At 41.8% G+C, this 20,281-nt stretch overlaps 1 protein-coding gene across 1 annotated transcript in view; it reads left to right on the top strand.

Annotated features, from left to right (window-relative positions):
- LOC103266199 (voltage-dependent calcium channel subunit alpha-2/delta-3-like) overlaps positions 1–20,281 on the top strand; it is a gene marked incomplete at both ends in the record, with an annotated part of 243,085 nt that overhangs the window by 52,302 nt on the left and 170,502 nt on the right. The window lies entirely within an intron of this gene.

Below are 20,281 nucleotides of genomic sequence, written 5' to 3'. Positions count from 1 at the left end.
ACCCTGGATTTCTTTAAGAAATTCCTCTTTCACAATTGCTGGGCTTGGATTTAGATCCATGACTTAATAGATTTAAACTTATCAGCATGCCCCATCACCCTCTTATGATGACTAGTTCAGAGATGGGTACAATGGCGAAAGTCAGTGAAAAGTCAGAAGATATCCACTGCCATAATTTTGCCATACTTTTCTATAAGGGGAAAGACTGGAGATGCTGAGGAAGGAAGGTCGGATGAAGGGTATGGCTGTTTTAAAGGAAAAGTCTGAGAATGGAGACAGCCATAAGGATATAGAACAGGAAGAAATATAGAAACTAGGTCCTTAGTGAAGCTGTGGGCACTTTCTGGATAAATTCCTCATAAAGTCATTTCTGTCCCTTGTTGTTTTAGTTCTATGGGCCAATATTTAATTTAATTTAATTTTAATTTTTTAATTATAAAGATGTGGGGGTACAATTCAGGGTTAGGTATATAAACATTGATTATGAGATACCCTTGTTGATTAGGTATGCCCCTCCTTCCCCTAGCAGTTTCCCTCAACTGCCAGTCTCACCCCCCACTCCCCTGACAGTTTCCCACTACTGCCAATCCCTTTCTTATAGTATTATAGTATTATAAATGAAAAAGTGCTCAGCCTCACTCATCATCAGAGGTCTGCTTATGAGTGAGAACATATGGTTCTTTGTTTCTGTGATAGATCACTGAGTATGATCGACTCTAAATCCATCCAGGTTGCTGCAAAGTCCACGTTTGTCCTTTTTATGGCTGCAAATATTCCATTGTATATATGTACCACATTTTTTTAATCCAGTCCAGTTCTGATGGGCAACATAGTTGGTTCCATGTTTTTGCTATTGTGAATAGAGTTGCAACAAATATACGTGTACAGGTATCTTTTTTGTAGAATGATTTGAGTTCCTTCAGGTACATTCCTAATAGGGGAATTGCTGGGTCATATGGAAGGTCAATTTCTATTTCTTTCAGAAACTGCCACACTGTCTTCCAAAGAGGTTGAAGTAGTTTGCATTCCCACCAGCAGTGTAGAAGCATTCCTTTTTCTCTGCATCCTCACCAGCATCTGCTGTTGTTTGTTTTATTTAATGATGGCCATTCTTACCGGGGTTAGGTGGTATCTCAATGTGGCTTTGATTTGCATTTCTCTGATGATGAGTGAGGATGAGCACTAATGTCTGTTCGCTGCCTGTATATCTTCTTTTGAGAAGTGTCTATTCATGTCTTTTGCCCACTTTCTAATGGGGCTGTTTGTTTTTTTCCTTTTGGTGCATTTGAGTTCCTTGTAGATCCTAGATGTCAGGTCTTTGTCAGATATACAGTTGGCAAATATTTTTTCCCATTCTGTGAGCTGTCTCCCTGCTCTCTTGATGGTTTCTTTTGCTTTGCAGAAGCTCATTAGTTTGACAAGGTCCCACTTGTCTATCTTATTTTTTAAGGTATGGGTATATAGGGTTCTGAATAGGAATTGGTTACCAGTTCCAATTTCCATAAGGGTGTCTCCTGCGTCTTCTAAGATTTTTATAGTTTGAGGTTTTACATTTAGGTCTTTGATCCATTTAGAGTTGATTTTTGTGTATAGTGAAAGGTAGAGGTCGTGTTTCAATCTTCGGCATGTGATCAGCCAATTTTCCCAGCACTATTTACTGAATAGGTTCTCCTCTCCCCAGTGGTGGTTGTTGGAGGCTTTGACAAAGATGAGTTGTTTGAGAAATTGAGGCTTTGCTTCCAGAATATCTATCCTGTTCTATTGGCCTATATGCCTGTTCTTGTACCTATCCCAGACTGTTTTGATTACTCTGGTCTTATAGTAAAGTTTGAAGTCTGAAAGTGTAATACCTCCTGTTTTGTTTCTTTTGCTAAGGATTGTTTTGGCTATTTGTGATCATTTATGTTTCCATATGAATTTTTGTATTGTCATTTCCAGGACTGAGAGAATGATGTTGGTAACTTAATGGCTATTGCATTGAATCTGTAGATTGCCTTTGGTAGGATGGGACATCTTAACAATGTTGATTCTTCCTATCCATGAGCCTGGAATATTTTTCCATTTGTCTGTGTCTTCTTGGATTTCTTTGAGCAGTGTTTTGTAGTTCTCATTGTAAAGGTCTTTCAATTCTCTGGTTAGGAAGGTGCCGAGGTATTTCATTTTTTTTGTTGTCTATTATGAATGGGATTTTGCTTTTAATTTGGGTCTCTGCCTGCTTGTTGTTGGTGTATAGGAGTGCAACTGTCTTTTGCACATTTATTTTGTACCTGGAGACTTTGCCAAAGTCCTTTATCAGTGCAAGAAGTTTTTTGACAGATTCTCTTGGAATCTCAAGGTAAAGGATCATATCATCAGCAAAGAGGAATAACTTGACTTCTTCTTTTCCTATTTGGATACCCCAGATTTTCTCCTCTTGTCTAATTGCCTGAGGTAGGGCTTCCAACACAATGTTGAACAACAAGGGTGAGAGTGGGCAGCCTTGTCTTGTTCCAGTTTTCAGGGGGAAATGTTTCCAGTTTCTGTCCATTTAGCTGTGGGTTTATCATAGATGGCACTTACTGTTTTGAGTTATGTTCCTTCTACACCTAGGTGTTTGAGGGTTTTTATCAAGAAGGGATTTTATCAAAAGCTTTTTTGCATCTAATGATATAATCATGTACTTCTTGTTTTTACATCTGTTGATATATTTAATTACATTTATGGTCTTGCAAATGTTGAACCAGTCCTATATCCTGGGGATGAAGCCTACTTGGTCATGGTGGATGACTTTTGAAATGAGTTTTTGGATCTGATTTGCTAGAATCTTGTTGAGGATTTTTGCATCTATGTTCATAAGGGATATTGGTCTGTAGTTCTCTTTTTCTGTTGGATCTTTACCTGGTTTGTTATTAGTGTGATGTTAGTTTCATAAAATGATTTGGGGAGAATTCAATCATTTTCAATTGCCTAGAATACTATCAAAAGGATTGGTATTAGTTCCTCCTTGTACGTTTTGTAGAATCCTGCTGGAAAGCCATCTGGTCCAGGACTTTTTTGTAGATTGTTTTTGTATGACAGAGTCAATTTCCTGGGTTGCTATTGGTCTGTTTAGTGTCTCAGTGTCTTCTTGTTTCAACCTGGGGAGGTTGTATGATGTCAGGAAGTTATCAAGTTTCTTTTTCCATGTATATTTTGTTTCTTTGGGGTCAGTTATGGTTTGATCATTTGTATTTCAGATTTTATTTATTTGGACTTTTTCTCTCTTTTTCTTGGTCATTCTGGCTAGGGGCCCATCAATCTTGTTAATTCTTTCAAGGAATCAGCTTTTTGTCTTGTTGATGTTTTCTATGATATTTTTGTCATCTATGTCCCATATTTGGACTCTTATTTTGGTGATTTGGAGTCTACTGTTAAAGTTGGGATTTTGGTAGTCTTCTCTTTCCAGCTCCCTTAGGTGATTTGTTGGGCTCTTCACTTGCGATCTTTCCATTTTCTTGATGTGTGCTCATAGAGATATATATTCCCCCTTAGAACTGATTTCATGGCATTCCAGAGGTTTTGGTAAGATGTTTCTTTGTTTTCATTTGTTTCCAGGAATCTTTTAATTTCTGCTTTGATTTCAGTGTTGACCCAGTAGTTGTTCAGCATCATGCTGTTTAGTGTCCATGTCTTTGTGGACTTTGGGGAAATTTTGTTGGTATTGATATTTATTTTTATTCCACTGTGTTCTGAGAGTGCACATGGTAATATTTCAACCTTATGATTTATAGCCAAGGATGTGATCGATCTTGGAGTACGTTCCATGTGGTGATGAGTAGAATGTATATTCTGTGGTTGTTGGGTGGAATAATCTGTAGGTATCTATTAAGTCCATTTGGTCGAGTATCAAGTTTAGGTTCTGGATCTCCTTGTTGATTTTTTGTCTTGATGATCTATCTAGGGCTGTTAGTGGGATATTCAAGTCCTCTGCTATAATAGTGTTAGAGTCAATATCTATTTTTAGGTTACTTAGTAGTTGCTTTATAAATGCTGGTGCTCCTGTGTTGGATGCATATGTGTTTAGGATGGATATTTCTTGTTGACGGATTGAAACTTTTGTCATTATGTAGTGTCCTTTTGCATCTTTTTGAATTTTTGAGGACTTAAAGATTGTTTTGTCTGATATTAAGATTGCAACCCCTGCCTTCTTTTGTGATCCATTTGCCTGAAAACTCGTTTTCAATCCTTAAACTTTGAATCTGTGTGCGTCCCTTGTTGTGAGATAAGTCTCCTGGATGCAGCAAATAATTGGGTCTTATCCAGTTTTCCATTCTGTGTCTTTTCTGTGGTGCATTTAGACTATTTACATTCAGGTTGATTATTGAAATGTGATTGTTTATTGCTGTCATGTGGTTCTTATAATGTTTGTTCTTTGTTTTCTTTTGCCTTTGGGGTTGATGTATATGTGTGTTTTCAAGCTTCTTGATGTGCTATATTCTCTGTTGATTCTATGCTTGCTGTGCTCTTGGGAAGTGTGTGGTCATTCTTTTTTTTCTTTCTTCTGTGCTTAATACTTTTTAAAGTGTCTCCTGTAGAGCTGGTCTAGAAACTGCATAATCTCTTAGGGATTGGATGTCTGGGAATGATTTTAATTCTTCATCATTGATGAAGCTGAGCTTGGCTGGATAGGAAATTCTTGGTTGAAATTGTTTATCTTTGAAGACTTTGAATATAGTACTCCAATCCCTTCTTGCTTGTAGTGTTTCTGCCTATAGGTCTGCTATTCTGATTGGTTTTCCCTAGTAGGTAGTCTGACCTTTCTCTCTTACTGCCTTTAGGATTTTTTCTTTTGTGTCTATTTTGTTTAGGAAAATTACTATGTGTCTAGGGGTTGATTTTCTCATTTGATGTCTTGGGGGAGTTCTCTGTATCTCTTGTGCTTGACTGGTCACATCTCTGGTGAGATGGGGAAAGTTTTCTTGGATTACCTCCTGAAATTTTTGCTCCAAGTTGTTCTCCATTTCCCTTTCTTCTAGGTTCAGCCTCTTGATATAATTGCACATTTCTTGTAGGCTTGTTCTTTCTTTCTGAGTCTCCTTTCTATGTTTTTACAGATTGGGTTAATTCCATGTTCTGGTCTTCAAGTTCTGAGATTCTTTCTTCAGCTAGATTAATTCTGCTTTCCATGGTCATTATCTTGTTATTTATTTCCTGGATGAAATTTTTTATTGCCAAAATCTCTGTTACAAGTTATTTCAGTGTTGCATCTTGTCTTTCTTGAGTCTTATTTACTCTTTCTTTTCATTCCCGAATCTCAGTCATATTCTGTGGCCAGTTGTTGGTGACTTCCATTTTTTGGGCAGCAAGGTCTGATTTTTCATGAGTTTTGTCTTTGGTACAGTTGAAATTGCCTGAGGTCTTCCTATGGTTTTTCCTCATTTATTGCAAATCTCTTGTTAATCTCCTTAGTTCTGTTATTCAATATCAGTGGGAGAGACTTTCCCTTTTGATGTTTGCTCAGTCCTCTATTCCTCCCTGATCTTGGCTCCGGATTTGTTCTATTTTGAAATAGGATGGTGGATGGGAAGCTTTCTGTCTCTTACAGTTTTTGAAATTCAAATAAGGTAGGGGATGGGGCGCTAGGCTTCAGAAACTACTTGGAAACTACAATGTTCACTTATTGTGGTATGTGTTCCCTGAGACCCACTCCCCACCACCATTCTATATGACAATGCAAAACAGAAACCAAAAAAAAAAAATTTTTTTTACATACACACACACACACACACACACACACACACACACAGACAAGCACACACACCCCAAAACAAACTGGAATAACAACAAAATGAAGTGAAACAAACAACAACAATGAAAAAAAACCAAGAAAACTAAACACACACACACATGCCTAGCATAAAGTGAATAGAGAGGAAAAACAGAAAACTGGCTGTGGGGGGAAATGAATTCAGGTCGAACCCTCATACATACATTGACACATGCCTCAAACTATAAGAAATGGAAATTAAATACCCAGAAAAGCAAAAAAGCAAAAACAAACCAACAACAACAATAAAATTGAAAGATGAACACTCAATCAATCACATATACACATAATCAGAAAAGACAAATAAAAGAAAAAAGAAAATAAAAAATATATGGGGGGAAGCAGATCAAACCCTCACATACACATTCATGTACAAAGGAAAAATGTTTTTAAAAATAGATGAACTAACAAACGTCAAAAATTTTTTAAAAATTTTTTTAAAAAATTGAAAATTAAAAAAAAAACACTGCCCTCTTGTAGCAGGCTCTGTAGTTGTTTCTCTAATCAGGTCTCTCCTGCAGAGTCACCTCTTTCACTCTCTCCTCAGTGTCCAAAGCAGGGAAGGAGGAGGGGCAATGGAGGTGGGGGGGGCTGCAGTCCTCCCCTCCCACTCTCGTGTGGTCAGGGTGATCTCCTCCAGTGGGGAGGTACAGGACTGTTTCTTCCCCAGGTATGTACTCATGGGGGCTGGGGGTGGGAGAGGGTTCTGGGTGCCCCAGCCAGGCCTATCCTGGAATGGATTTCTTCTATTGCCACTGATGTCCAGGCTCTGCCTGGGCTTGTCACTCTCAGTTGTGGGCCAACTGTGTGGGTCTGACGTTCAGAGGATTGCTGGGGAAGAGGGGGTTTGCTTCAGCCCTGGACTCATCACTGATTTCTTTGGAGTTCTTCCTCATCCTTTCCTGGCCACACCTTTTGTCCCACAGCTGGATCAGGGTAGGGGGTGGGGTGACTGGAAGTCAACACTCATCAGATCTGACGTTTGTGCTTTCAGGATATTCCCTCTGGGTCACGATCAATCTCTGAGTAGTTGATCTGCCAGTCACAGAGATCAGGTCTGTTGCTCCGTGGTGAGCCAGTTGGAGTACTTTTCTGCCCCACCTTCAAGATGGTGGTGGGATGCCTCTCTTGTCCTCTTTCATGGGACTTTGCCTCTGGGCTCCCTCCACAGCCCTTGATGCCAGTGCCCTGCCAGGCACTGAAGTGGTGAGGCAAAGCCAGGAGCCGGCAGTCTCTCTCCAGGCCAATATTTTAAAAACTATTTTGAGTAGGGTATATATGGTTTCTTGACTTGGGAAGATTTCCAGCTTGAAGAAATAGAGAGTGCACTGACATAAGTATAGTAGAAAGTCTTAAGCAGACTTCATTTAAGCAATTTAGTGATTTAATTAATGTTCTTCATTTCTTCTCCCTTTGATAAAATTCTTTGACTGGTGTCTAGAGTGTGCTGAATGCACAAAGCTAGTAAACTTCCCCCAAGACTCAAAAGGCCATGATCTTATATGTGAAGATTGGTGAAGTATCAAAAGAAGGTGTTTGATATATTATTTTTAAAATATCTAATCTTTTTTAGATCACATATCACAATCACATCAGAGATCAACACGCACATAAACTGTCAATCAGTTCTATTCTCTATAGAATGGGGTACATTATTAATCAGCCAACCATCCTTGTTTGCCCTGGATAGACCCAATTTATGTTACTTGTTTCTGTGTATTAATTTTTAAAAAAAAAAATCTTTTTGCTCTCAAAAATGATCCAGTTTGAATAACCATTTATATGGCTTCTCTGGTTGCAAATAACTTAGTAGAATTAAACCTGTAGCCTTTGATTTTTTTCATGAGCCACTGATGTGACAAAAGCATCTGTCCTGCCACTCAGGTGTTAAGAGTTGACTGGTCATAGTGGCTCAAGTCTGTAATCCCAGAACTTTGGGAGGCTGAGGTGAGGGGATTGCCTGAGCCCATGGGTTCGAGAACAGCCTGGGCAACTTGGCAAGACCTCCTCCCTACGATAAATAAAAAAATTAGCCAGGTGTGGTAGCATGCACCTGTAGTTCCCCCTATTTGGAAAACTGAGGCGAAAGGGTTGCCTGAGCCCAGCAGGTCGATGCTGGGGTGGCCATGAGCATGCCACTGCACTCCAGCCTGGGTGATGGAGTGAGGCTCCAACTCAAAACAAAAAAAAGAGATAGGGTACGAGAGCTACATAGTTTCATAAACTGAATCATTGGTCTTATTTAATTTGACTCCACTGCTGTTGTTCAACAAGCCAAAGAAACAAGAATTTGTAGGGTAAATGAAGTCCAATACAAAAACGGCTAGAATCTTCTTGTTAATAGATATTGGCCAACATTATTGGAAGTTGGCATTATTCCTAGTGTGTATCATGTACTTTGGAAGCAGTTTAAACTTTCAGTGGTACAGTTCATGGAGGTTTACAACTTGCAGCTCTTCATGTGAAATTGGGCATCATAAGCAAGTGCTTACAATGCTCTAGCCATGGTGAACCAGGTCCCCTGGTACCCTGTATATCAAAACCACATTAGTATAAAATTTGCTTTCTCCCAGGACTCTGTGATTGGCAGATCTCTACTGGAATTCACTTGCAGAGGACATCACCTACTTCTTGGAATATCCTTCTGAACTTTCTTGGGCCTATTTCTGACCCCTGCTTATACTCTCCTATGATTATAGACCTAGACATGTCCTTTGTTATGTGACCACACTGACATTTTCATGTTCTTGGGGCTGAATGGCTTCAGCAGTTTGTCAGTTTCAGAGCAGGAAAACGTAAAAGATATATTTATATTTTATTAAAGTAGAACTTCCAACCCCCATATTTTGAGACAGTGTTTTCCTCTGTTGCCCACGCTGGAGTGCAGTGGCATGCATTATCGTAGCTCATTGCAGCCTGGAACTCCTGAGCTCAAGAGATCCTTCCACCTCAGCTTCCTAAAGTGCTGGGATTACAGATATGAGCTATCTTGCCCAGCCTAAAACCCCATTTTCTTTATACAACGAGTGTGTTCATATGTCCCCTGCCATCCATACATTGGTTTGGACCCTGCTAAGTCCTTGGTGTGGAGTCACTAAGAAAGGGCACTGGGAGGAGCTGAGAATCTCTGCTGCTCTGGGCTGTGGGAGCTGCATTTCCCTGACCCCAGCCAGTCATGGGCCACACTCAGGGCCTCATCCCATCCTGACCGACACCGACACCCCTATGGTTGCTTTACGCTTTTCTGTAATTGACTCACTCTTTACAAATGTAGCAATGGATTGTGAGTATCTATAACTTAGGTGCGTTGATTAAAATTTCTCCAATATCATGAAATATATAACTGCTAAAATATTTTAAAGTTTCTATGTTTTCTGCTTGAAATCGCTGACCTAGGATGGATTGTTCTGTGTGTGGGTGTGGGTGTGTGGGTGTGGGTGTGTGTGTGTGTGTGTGTGCGCACGTGTGCATGCGCGCAGGTGCACACACACATTGCGTGAAGGTGAGGCAGAACGTAAGCCTTTTTCCTTCCTTGGTTCAGGAGGAGATCCAGGTTTCTTTATTCTGCTACCCCATTGGTTGTTTGTAGCTCAGGCCCTTGGTGGCAGCATTCCATCTGAAAAGGATTGCTCCTTTCCCAGAAGTTTAAAAGCAAATTAAGGAGCAAGTGCCCTGTTACCAGACCTGGCCATTCTGATCCCCCAGTATGTTTATTGGACATCACTTCCTTTCTTACCACACCTCTTCCAGTGGGGGAGGGGGGAGCCTCCCTCTCCCTCTAGCATCTCAAAAGATGTCAATTGTCCTGATCCAGGGAGGAGTTTGTGTCTACACCATGACACCATGACCATCCCATTCTCACTACCACTACCACTGTGCTTCCTGTTAAATCAATGACAGCAGAATTGTCTGCAGGGCTTGCATGTGGAACACAGCACAAAGGCATTCTTTAACCCTCCTCAAGGCCCCCTTCAACTGCACCCTTGGTTGGCCCTGGCCCTGCAACTGGCCCGTCTTTCCCTCTTCCTCGCTCAGAGCTCACCTCTCCCTCTGATCCACCCAGTCTTCTTCACCCACAAGCCAGGTTTTCAGGTTGGTGCCACTGTAATAGATGTTAAAAGCAGTGCATAATGCAAATTCCAGTTCTACCTCAATAAAGCTGTTAAACAAATTCTTCTTTCCTGCCCCTATGTTCCCCAACCCTGAACACCCTTAGGAGTCAGACTCAAGGTTGTGTATCGCCTCTCTAATATAAATCTGTCAGAGGCAGGAGAGCCAGTGCTCAGCCTTTTGGTGTTGAAAACAAACAGCAAACTTACACTTGGCTCCATTTTTCTCTTTTTAATGTCCATAATCCACTTATCTTTCTGCCTGTGGTTTCTGGGCCCCCAGTGGATCTGACTGCAGCAGTGATGTGTGATTCTGCTACCCTGTTTCCCTCCCACAGGCCTCTGCTCCCTGAGCAGCCCCAGCCCCAGCCCCAGCTGCAGTCCCAGTCTTCCTTTGTCCAGTCTGCGGCTTCTATGTCTTCATAGCAGCAATATCCCTGACAGCTCCTTAATTGCTACACACATTTGTACGGTTCCCTGGCAATTATATTTCAGACCCTGTCAGGGTACCTGCTAGCCTTGGGGCTGTGTTTATATTAAATATCAATAAAAGGCTGATAGCATCAGCCCAGATGGCAGCCTCACAAAATCATATTTTACGGGGAGCCAGGCCTGTCTGGAAGATGGAAGGAAGGAACATTTAAATTTCTTTCTCTCTTCCAAAAGGTTAAAATGACAGGAGATTTTCCGAGTGAATATCAGGAATGGGTTTTACTAATTGATGACAGCTGTATACTCTCCAACCAGGTGTTGTCCTTTATATGTATGATATGTCATAACAGCGATTCTTTCCAGAGTAGTTTCTTATGTATGCCTCCTGCCTCGTGGGGCATAGGACACGCCTTTAGATACCATAGATATTTTTTAAGTGCTTGTTGACTGAATGGGTAAGAGTTTATTTGACTTTACTTTAAGAGAAGGAGTTAGGGCAGAGGTCAAGGGATTGGTGGCTCTGAGCCCCACCCCATCCTCCATTGCACATCTCCTTTCGTCCTCTACCAAAGGAGAATCCAAGCTCCTCACAGGGTGCATGGTGTTCCCTCACCGAACCCTGGTTCCTTCACCCTCCAGATATAGCATGGGCTTTCCCTGAAGCTGTAAGTGTGTGGAGGTTGAGGGGACAGGGCAGTTGGCACCATGTGGCATGTAGCAGCACCCACCAAAGGAGCCCCTTCTGAAGGTTTCACACACCTGAGTGTGGGTGGTCAAGGATGCCACTCTCTCACCGTTTCCTTTCTTTCATGGTGCTTACGATAACAGTCTAGATGGGAGACATGCTGGAAGAATAGCTCGAAGGCCTACACATTCTGAGGACTGTTAGAGAAGTTCATTTTAGTCAGCAAATCCATCACAGGACAGCTGTTTGGGGACAAACTTCCCCTTTGCAGTCAATAGACGTTCCCATTTGTGCATCATCTGAGGGGCATGTCAGTCACATTTGGATAATTTCCCAGAGGCATAGCTACCTCTGAGTATGGTTGTCCAGGCCTCCTACTGTGAGGGACACCCTACTGAGATGCTGGAACAGTGCAGCAGAGTGCTACAACCTTTCTCTGCCTTCAGAGTTCAAAGCCTGGACCAATACATGTTTAGCAAGCACATCCTCTCTGGATACCACTGGCTTCTCTCCCTCTGCCCCCCTTGTGCAAGTACCCTCATGTCCTACTTGGAGGACTTCAGGAGTCTCTAAACAGTCCCCTCCACCCCCACCCACCTGCCACCACTTGGGTGCTCTCTAAAGGGCAACGGTGAGTACCTGCCCTCACTTAGAACCCTCCAGAGGCCTCTGCTGCTCTTGAAACTGGAGGACAGACTGCAGACCAGGGCTGCAAGGCCCTGCTTAGTTGTCCCCACCTTACTTCCCAGCCCAGCTGGCCTCCATTTTAGTCCCTGCATTCCAGGCTCTTTAATTTGCTTTGGCTCTACCAGGACCAATCACTCTACAAGCCCCTGCTCATGCCTCTTCATTCTGCAGATTCCAGTTTCCCCCACTAGGCTATGCACTCCATTGGGTTTAAGTGCATGTCTGGTTTTGCTCACTGCTTCATCCCCCAATCCTGGTAGATGGCTGGCACACAGTAGGCATTCGGTAAACATTTTCTAAATGAATGAAGAAATACCTACTGTATCCAATGCAGGTGCTAAATGCTTTTGGGGATGTTAGAAAATAGGACATGATTTCTACTCTTTAAATGGGTTGTTTGATAGTAGTAACTGTAAATGAAACAAAGAAAAGAAAGAAACTTCAGTGAGACTGGCCAGGGTGCAGATGTGAGTTTATCTTGGGAGTCAGAGAGCAAGTGGACTCATTTTCAAAAGGGATCCCGATTCAGATCAGAATGGCTTGAAGCCTCAGGCAGTGGAATTTAGTCCCTCTGTGATGAGTTTTTGGGAACTTCTGATGCCTCTGGAGCAGAGTGGGTGTTCTAGCCATGGTATTCAGCATGGATTTTCAAGCAAGATGCTTGAGTTTCAGAAAGCAACTGTGAGAGTCTTGCAAGGCTGGCCTTGTTCTAGTGCTTACTGGTGGGGAAAATGTGACTCAGTGCTCACCTAATTCCTGAACCTGTCCAAACTGGGTTTTGTTTCCTTTCCAGCCAGAGCAAAACCTCAGGAAGGAGTGGACTCTGGTTCTTCAGGGTTTTGTTAGACTGCAAGGGAGATGTAGCTAATGGGGAAATATCACACATCAAATGAAATCTTTTAAATTAACGAATACTGGCTTACTACAGTCAAATGCCATTTTTAGAATCAGAAGCCTCTTGAGATGCGCTGATCTTCACACACAGTGTTTTAGCCATGATCTGATGCAAATGTCCCCTCTGCAAGCAGACCCCAAATCCAACTGCTCATGGTGATGAAGTAGCCTTGCGCCTCCCTTGCCACAGAGAGCCTGAGGTGAATGCATTAGGGAACTCTGGGAAGGGGCTCTGGGTTGGTCCCCAGCACTATGGTATCTTCATCCATCCCGACTCCTTGAATGCATGCACATGTCCTAAGTCGCAGGCGCAAAAATATGACCCAAGAAGGTCTGATGGAGCCCCCTCCTCCAGGGATCACGCACTTATTTATTGCCAGCTGGGGGCAGACAGCCTGCTCTGAGCCACGTGTTACCTGCTCTGTGGACTTCATCTCCCCTCCCCTGCCACCACTTCCCTCTACCCCCTGTTTCCTGTCTGGTAGCAAGTAAATAGAGTTCAGGTCCTCTGTCATCTAATAGATTGTACAAGGAACTTAGCTATCTTCTGCCTTGGGTAAGGTAATGTACGTCTGAGCTCTACCCCATCCTCCATTGCACATTCTCGCATGGCCCTCTACTTAGGGAAGGCTTGGAAGGAGAACCTGAGCTCCTCACTGGGTGCGTGGTATTTCCTCGCCAGACTGTGGTTCCCTCACCCTCCAGAAATAGTGTGGGCCTTCCCTGAAGCTGTAGGTTTGTGGAGGTTGAGGGGCCAGGGCAACTGACACCATGTTGTATGTAGCAGCACCTGCCAAAGAAGCCCCTGCTGAAGGTTTTGCACACCCAAGTGTGGGTGGTCAAGGATGCCTCTCTCTCACCATTTTCTTTCTTTCACACTGCTTATGATAACAGTCTAGATGGAAGACACACTGGCAGAATAGCTCAAAGTCCTATGTGTTCTGAGGACTTCATATCCCAAAACTTTGAGGATATGATTTCTCATTTGTAAAATAAGGCTAGGAAAAGTAATCTGTAGCTGCCCAGAAAGGATCAGACATACTGTGGGGCATGTTGTTAAGTGCTCTATGGATGGCAATCTCTGATGCTGTCATCATCATCATCATCTTTACTTTGATTTCTGTGATATAATTTTCTTCTTCTTAATATCTTGCTGGCCTAGGTGTTTGGGGACTGAAAAAGACTTGCGAATGGTTTATTCTGGGAGAATAAAGAGGAAGAAATGCAAGTTTCTCTACAAAATTTAAAATATGTTAAAGGAGGAAGACTATTGAAAGTTGGAAAATTTAGGGCAAAAAGAAAAACAAAAAAGTCAAGTCATTGACTTGAAATTTCACTGGGAAATGAACCCTGAAGTATAGCACACTGAGGCAACAGGCTGAGAAAGTCGAGAGTATTCTCTGGAATTTGACAAGCCATTTGCTTCCCAGCTTTATCCAGTGTACTTCAGTATGGAGCCATGAATCCACCTTGTCCCTCTGGTTTTAGGGCTGCCAGAAATTGGCTCCAGTTTTCTGGAAAGCAACCCACATTTAATATCTAACATATCACTAAGTTTAGAAGAAGGGTAAATGTTTGGCAAATAAACCTATTTTGTAATTCAGCACACATTAAAGAATGTTTTCCTAGATATAAGTGCTTGATAATTAGCATCAAAACTATTCATTATTTAATCTATGATCTATTTAGAATGAATGGGAGAGATGTCATTTACTTACTGAAATGGGAGACATGAAAACAATCCAGCCATTCTCCTCTTGAATTTGGTCCAACCTACAGCACTGAGGAAAACTCCTGTGTGAGCTTAATCCCCAGGCTCCCTCTCCTGGCTATAATTTCATAACCAAGAAGTGCATAACTTCAAAGACTTTTAGGAAAGCCTGAAGTCCTTCCTCCAACCTTGTTCAAGACAGGAAAAAACTTCCTTACAGGGGCCACACTATAAAAATCCTATCGAGTCTGATCGTAGTCTCTTCCCTTCAAACGATGGTATTGGGGTAACTGTAGTTTATCTGTTATTTTGTATTAGCTTATAATTGTTCATATTCACTCAGATTCCCAAGAAATCGACCCATATTTTGTGGTAGAAAATGGCAAGTTTAAATTAATACAGTTCTACTAATTCACTGGAGAACAAATGATACTGAAAAAAAAATCGCATGTATATCAGATGACTGAGGTCTGGAGAGGAAACGCAAGCACTAAGGCATCCATGAAGATTCTGATTGCTTGTCCTGGGAAGAGGAAGTCAGCTATGCTCCTTACAGATTTCATAAAATAAATTTGATTTTGGAACCATGAATAAAGGCGTGATAGACCTTGGCATGAATGGAGCACAGATTATGTCTATTAGAAAATATATGGTTGGCAGAAACATTTGCTGATCTGCTAAAATCCTTACCCTGGCCTTCCCACCTCCCTTTCCCTCACCAGGCCCCAGCATCACTCACTCCTTTGCTGTTCCCCGAGACACCAGTTTCTTTCCACTTCAGGGTTTTTGAACTTGTGAGCTCCCTCTGTCTACAAAGCTTTTACTGGCCTAGGTGTTTAGGGACTGACATCCTCTCAGCATCTGGGTGTCACTTTTGGCAGGTCCTCTTTGACCATCCATTTTGAGTAACTCTCCTCACCTCTTTCTACACGTAGTAACCCTCTGGCCTGTCCCATTTTATTTTCTTCATTACCACTATTTCTATTTGAAATTCTCATTTATTGACCCATTGTTTCTCTCCTCCTCAAACTGAAATGGCCACTTGATCATTAGATTCACTGTTGAATGCCTAATAGTACATGCTCAATAAATACAGGGGCTGTCAAAAAAATGTATGCACATTTTAAGCGATGTTATCTATGTATTACTTTTCGAAGTTGAATTGAATTATGGTAGCAATGTGTAGTATGAAGTTTGCTCAGTCAAACTTCCACCATTTTCTTTGACTGTCCTGCCTGTTGTATGGTGATGCTAGCGTTCATTTAATTAATGCAATCTTTTGAGCAAATGTCATCCTTAAAATGTGTATACATTTTTTTGGCACCCCCTCTGTATTTGTTGAATGAGTAAATGAATGAAAGCATCATCAGACTGCTTTGTTCTGAGAATTTAAGGAAAGGAGAAAAAGACTTAGCCAAAGTCTTGCCTGGACAGTTGAACTGTTGTGGGTGAGGATTTGGGGTTCCCACAGATCTCAGATGAGTACTGCACCCTAGTGAAGCTTGGTGTTCCTACTGCAAAGCATGTGCTGTGCCTTGACTCAGCAACCTTTAAAGAAGGGCTGGTCTTGTCTGAGTTCTACAGATGAAGACTCTGGGGCTTAGGGAGGTTAAGTTACAAGCCCAAAACCAACAGCTAGCAAATGTCAAGTGAGATCTCAGATCTGGGACTTGAAACTTCACAGCCTGACTCCAGACTTCTGTGCTGCACTGTAGGGTGTTGCCCAGCAACCTTCGAGAACAAGAGAATAAGAGTGAAAGTTGGGAGTTCTTCTTGAGACCTTATTTGTTTATTTTCTAATGAACAGAGTAAGTAACAGCCAATATTTATAAAACATTTTGCATGGACTTATATGCACCCTCTGTATTTGTTGAATGAGTAAATGACTTACATGACTGGACCCAAGGGGACTGATCACTTCAGTAGACTCAGGAGGATGGAGCTTGTGTCTGAAATATGGTGAGAAAAGGGCCTGCTTTTCTCAAAGATGCAAAACCAAACTGAAAAGGTGTGCAAGAGTGTGTAGGGGAGCATGCGGAGAGAACATTAGCCATCTGCCAAGTAATGAGACCCCACGTAGCAAGGTACAAACCTGAGAGTAAAGCACAGGTGACAGGCAGGAGCAGTTATTTGGGTGGAAATGAAAGAACAAAGCTACAAAAGCAATTTGCTGTTGGGTTATGTGATGCATGACAAAGACAGGGTGGAGATGTGGGTGACACTCTTCAGATACAAACTGTACGTTTATCACAAAGGTGGTGTGGGACTCTCACTCTCCAAACATCTGCTGATAGTCTGTTTTAGTGAAAGCTGAACATTTGATAAATTATTGACTGGCTCTGGGGGTAATTTAATGTCTTGGAAGGTAGAGGAAACAGAACTACTATTCCTGGACTTCATATTGACCACTATGAATAATAAGTTAATATGAATTGGACAGGAATGTTAGGGAAAATGACCATACTCTCCTGGAGCTCACTTTGTTGAACAGAGAATGTTGGGCACTGACACATACACTAGACAATGAGGAAAATGATTTTAATTCAATTTAGTGCATTACATTTAGAACCCATTGAAAGAGGCCAGGAAGAATGCAAAGTCATAAAAAATAATGCAGACATGAAAATAGGGGATTGTTCCCATAAAGAAGAAATGAGTGAAGGCCTTCAAATGACCTTAACTAGGTAAAAATCCTGTTCTTATTAAACTCAGATTTTAAAAGGAATATGTCCAAACTATGAAATATGGCTATATTGTATAGGATAATTAAGAGAATATGAGTACTGTCTTGAATAGTGCCCCCCAAAAGATATATCCAAGTCCTAATCTCTGATACCTGCGAACGTGATCTTATTTGGAAATAAAGTATTTGCAGATGTAATTAATTTAAGGATCTTGAGATGAGATCATCCTTCATTTAGGGTGGAGACCAAATCCAATGACTGGTGTTCTGAGACAAAGGAGGAAGAAATTTGACACAGAAGCACACAAAGAATTGGGCCATGTGAATATGGAGGCAGGTATTGAAATAATGAGTCTGCAAGCCAGGGAATGCTAAAGATTTCAGGGAGCCCCAGAAACTGGGAGAGAGGCATGAAACAGATTCTCCCTGAGTCTCCAGAAGGAGCCATCCCTGCCAACACCTTGCAACACTTTTTGGATCCCAAATTGTGAGAGAATACATTTTGGTTGTTTTTAAAGCCATCCAGTTTGTGGCATTTCATTAGAACAGTCACAGAAGCCAATATAGTACATTAAACCCCTAAAAAGATTGGAGGTAGAGGTGGAACTCGAAGCTCTTGAAGATCTGTAAATGAAGCAAGCGGAGCTTTATAATAAAATTCGAAATGAAATACGAACAAGGAAAAGGACATTAAGCCTGCTACGCAGGAGGATGCTGTCATTTTCGCAAATGACCATAAGAGAACAAGTCAGCTCTGCTACCATAGAGAGAATATGAGGCTGAGCACCAGTCCACTCCCGATCACGACATTTGCCTGTTCATCACTGGACAGTGGAAGGAGTTGTGGGCCTGGGTATGTGGTGGGTGACAGCGTTGACTAACACTGAGGTTGCTTCATCACTCATCTGTCTGATGTTGGGAAGATAATTTTTAATTTATCGTTTTTTAACCTAAATAGATGGGGGGAGGCCTCATGCAATTTTTCTGTCTTTTTTCTACCTTTTAAGTGACTGTAACAATGGACAGCTCTTCAAGATTTTCCTTTCTATTAAAATTTGCTTGCTAAACAAGCTTGTGAAATCAATACACTGAGATTATTTTACAAGCCAAGGAAGGTGTCATTTCAAATTTTGATCAAATGGGTGTGGATAACATAGCCCTCATTTTAAGTAGATCATACTTTTTAGTGATTCTACCTCCCCTTGTTCACTTTGGAAAATCGAAGCCCCCTCTTCTTTAATTTTAGAGTAAGATTTGGTGTTCAAATGAAGTGGGTAAACATCCTTAATTCCCTTTGTGTTTCTGCAGATGCTTACAGTTCCACAGGGGGCAGTCCTTAGTTTCTAGGACCACCTGGAGGTATGGGCAGCTTTTTTTTTTTATCCCCAAAGATACCATACTCAAGAAAAAGAGATTGTCTAACTGGACAAAGCTCAACTGCCACACTTAAGAAAAAGAATCGCCTAAGTGGAAAATGACATCTTAACATGTTGAGACAGTGAGCTAGTGAAATGGATTTGTTGCTTCTTTCTTTTTATGGAAGGTTTTTTATGACGCCAACATAATTGAGGTCATTGACAAAGGCAAGAACCATGGATTTTTCAGTGTCATTATTGTATTTGCATCTTTGTGGATTAATTTAAGTGGCTTTTGCTGCTAGGAATTGAATCACAATAATTATTATCAAGTTTGAACAGGAACAAGAAAGAGCTCCATTTTCCAGGATTGTAAGGATAAAGTCTTCCTAAAATTACTTTGTGGTAAAAGGTTGATTTTGGTCATTTTTACTCTCCCAGGCTATGATGTGGTTTATTATCATTTACAAGTATTAGAGCATTTACCCTTGAGGTGGGTCCGAATCCCAATTGCCTCAGTGATGCGAAAGCAGGCAGCAGGGCAGGGGTAAGACAACAAGACAAGATAGCCTGACTGCCTGCTTGGCTAGGGGCACTTTGGTGGACTTTACCGCACAGCTCTGCAGGTGGATATCCTGGGGGCAGCCTGCTGTAGGGGGCGGCAGTGTGGAGGATGAGCGAGGTGCACTGGGGCCAATGCTGAGTTTCCTTGTCAGTGTACCTGATTTACGTGAATATTTCTAGCATTATTTTGCTCATTGTTTATTCTCAACTTGAGGACTGGATCTATCCTCATGCCTCCTGTCTGTGTAGTATGGAGGAATCTCTAGAATGGGAATACCACAGTGGGACTGCTGTGACTCAGAGTCCAGCAGGGAATGCTAGTGAGGGTGCTGGACTCTGAGTCAAGGAGATAGCCCCATCGATGGCAGTGTGAGTGCCTCTTGCCATCAACTATTTTCTGCCGATTTGTTCAGCCTTCCAAACAGGACTCTAGGTTGGGTACTATTTGTCCCCATTTAAGGAAAACTTCAGATCAGAGGCTTAGCCACTTAGTAGCTGGGTACTGTTAGGAAAGTGTTTAATTTCCAGGGGTTGCAGTTTCTACCTCTGTAGAATGGAGCATAGCAAGGAATCCTGTCTTGTAGAGCTGCTGTAAGATGACAGAAAATAAGGTAAGCATGGTGCCTGCACCACAGGAAGGACTTATTAGAAGCTTCGCCTCCTCCTTTTCTTCCTGACTATTAATATGCACATCATGTTGTCATTGTCTCCCTGGTCTTACTAGGACTTAATGGTTATTTCCCCTCCTAGAATAAAATATTGCTTAATGAGACATCATTTTGAAACAGAGTCTTCAGAGGTTAAAAAATAAAGAGTGGACTGTCACAGAGCATCCTCAGTGATACATCTTGCTTCAGCCAGTGCATGAGAAATCCCTGTTCATTCTTTCTTTTTCTTCATCTTTATTTCTTATCTATGAACAGAAGGTGAAGAGTTATTTGGGGGCCACGTGGTTAAGGAAAAGATATTTGCTAATGGAATCACAGAGCATAAAAGTAAATGATTGTCTGATATCTAGGGAATAACCTTTGTTTTATTCATCCATCCATCCAAGTTTTGGAGTTTATGCCACGTGCTGGTCAAATGGCACAGCAGAAGATCGACAAGGGATAGTTTTGCCCTCATAGAGCTCACATACCGTTGAACAGAAAAAGTGGAGAGATTTAGTTAGGTAATTACAATTTACTTATTTATTAATTTTTTTTTGTTTTGTTTTTTGTTTTTTTTTTTTTGAGTTGGAGTCTCACTCAGTCGCCCAGACTGGAGTGCAGTGGCCGCTTCCGGCCACCGCAGCCTCTACCTGCTGGGCTCCGGCGATCCTTCCGCCTCAGCCTTCCTAGTAGCCGGAATTACAGGCGCGTGCTACCACCCCCGGC

Source organism: Carlito syrichta, unplaced genomic scaffold (assembly GCF_000164805.1).
Source record: "Carlito syrichta isolate Samal-C Ts95f unplaced genomic scaffold, Tarsius_syrichta-2.0.1 Scaffold307067, whole genome shotgun sequence".
In the NCBI taxonomy this organism is placed as follows: domain Eukaryota; kingdom Metazoa; phylum Chordata; class Mammalia; order Primates; family Tarsiidae; genus Carlito; species Carlito syrichta.
This window is presented reverse-complemented; position numbering and strand designations above follow the sequence as displayed.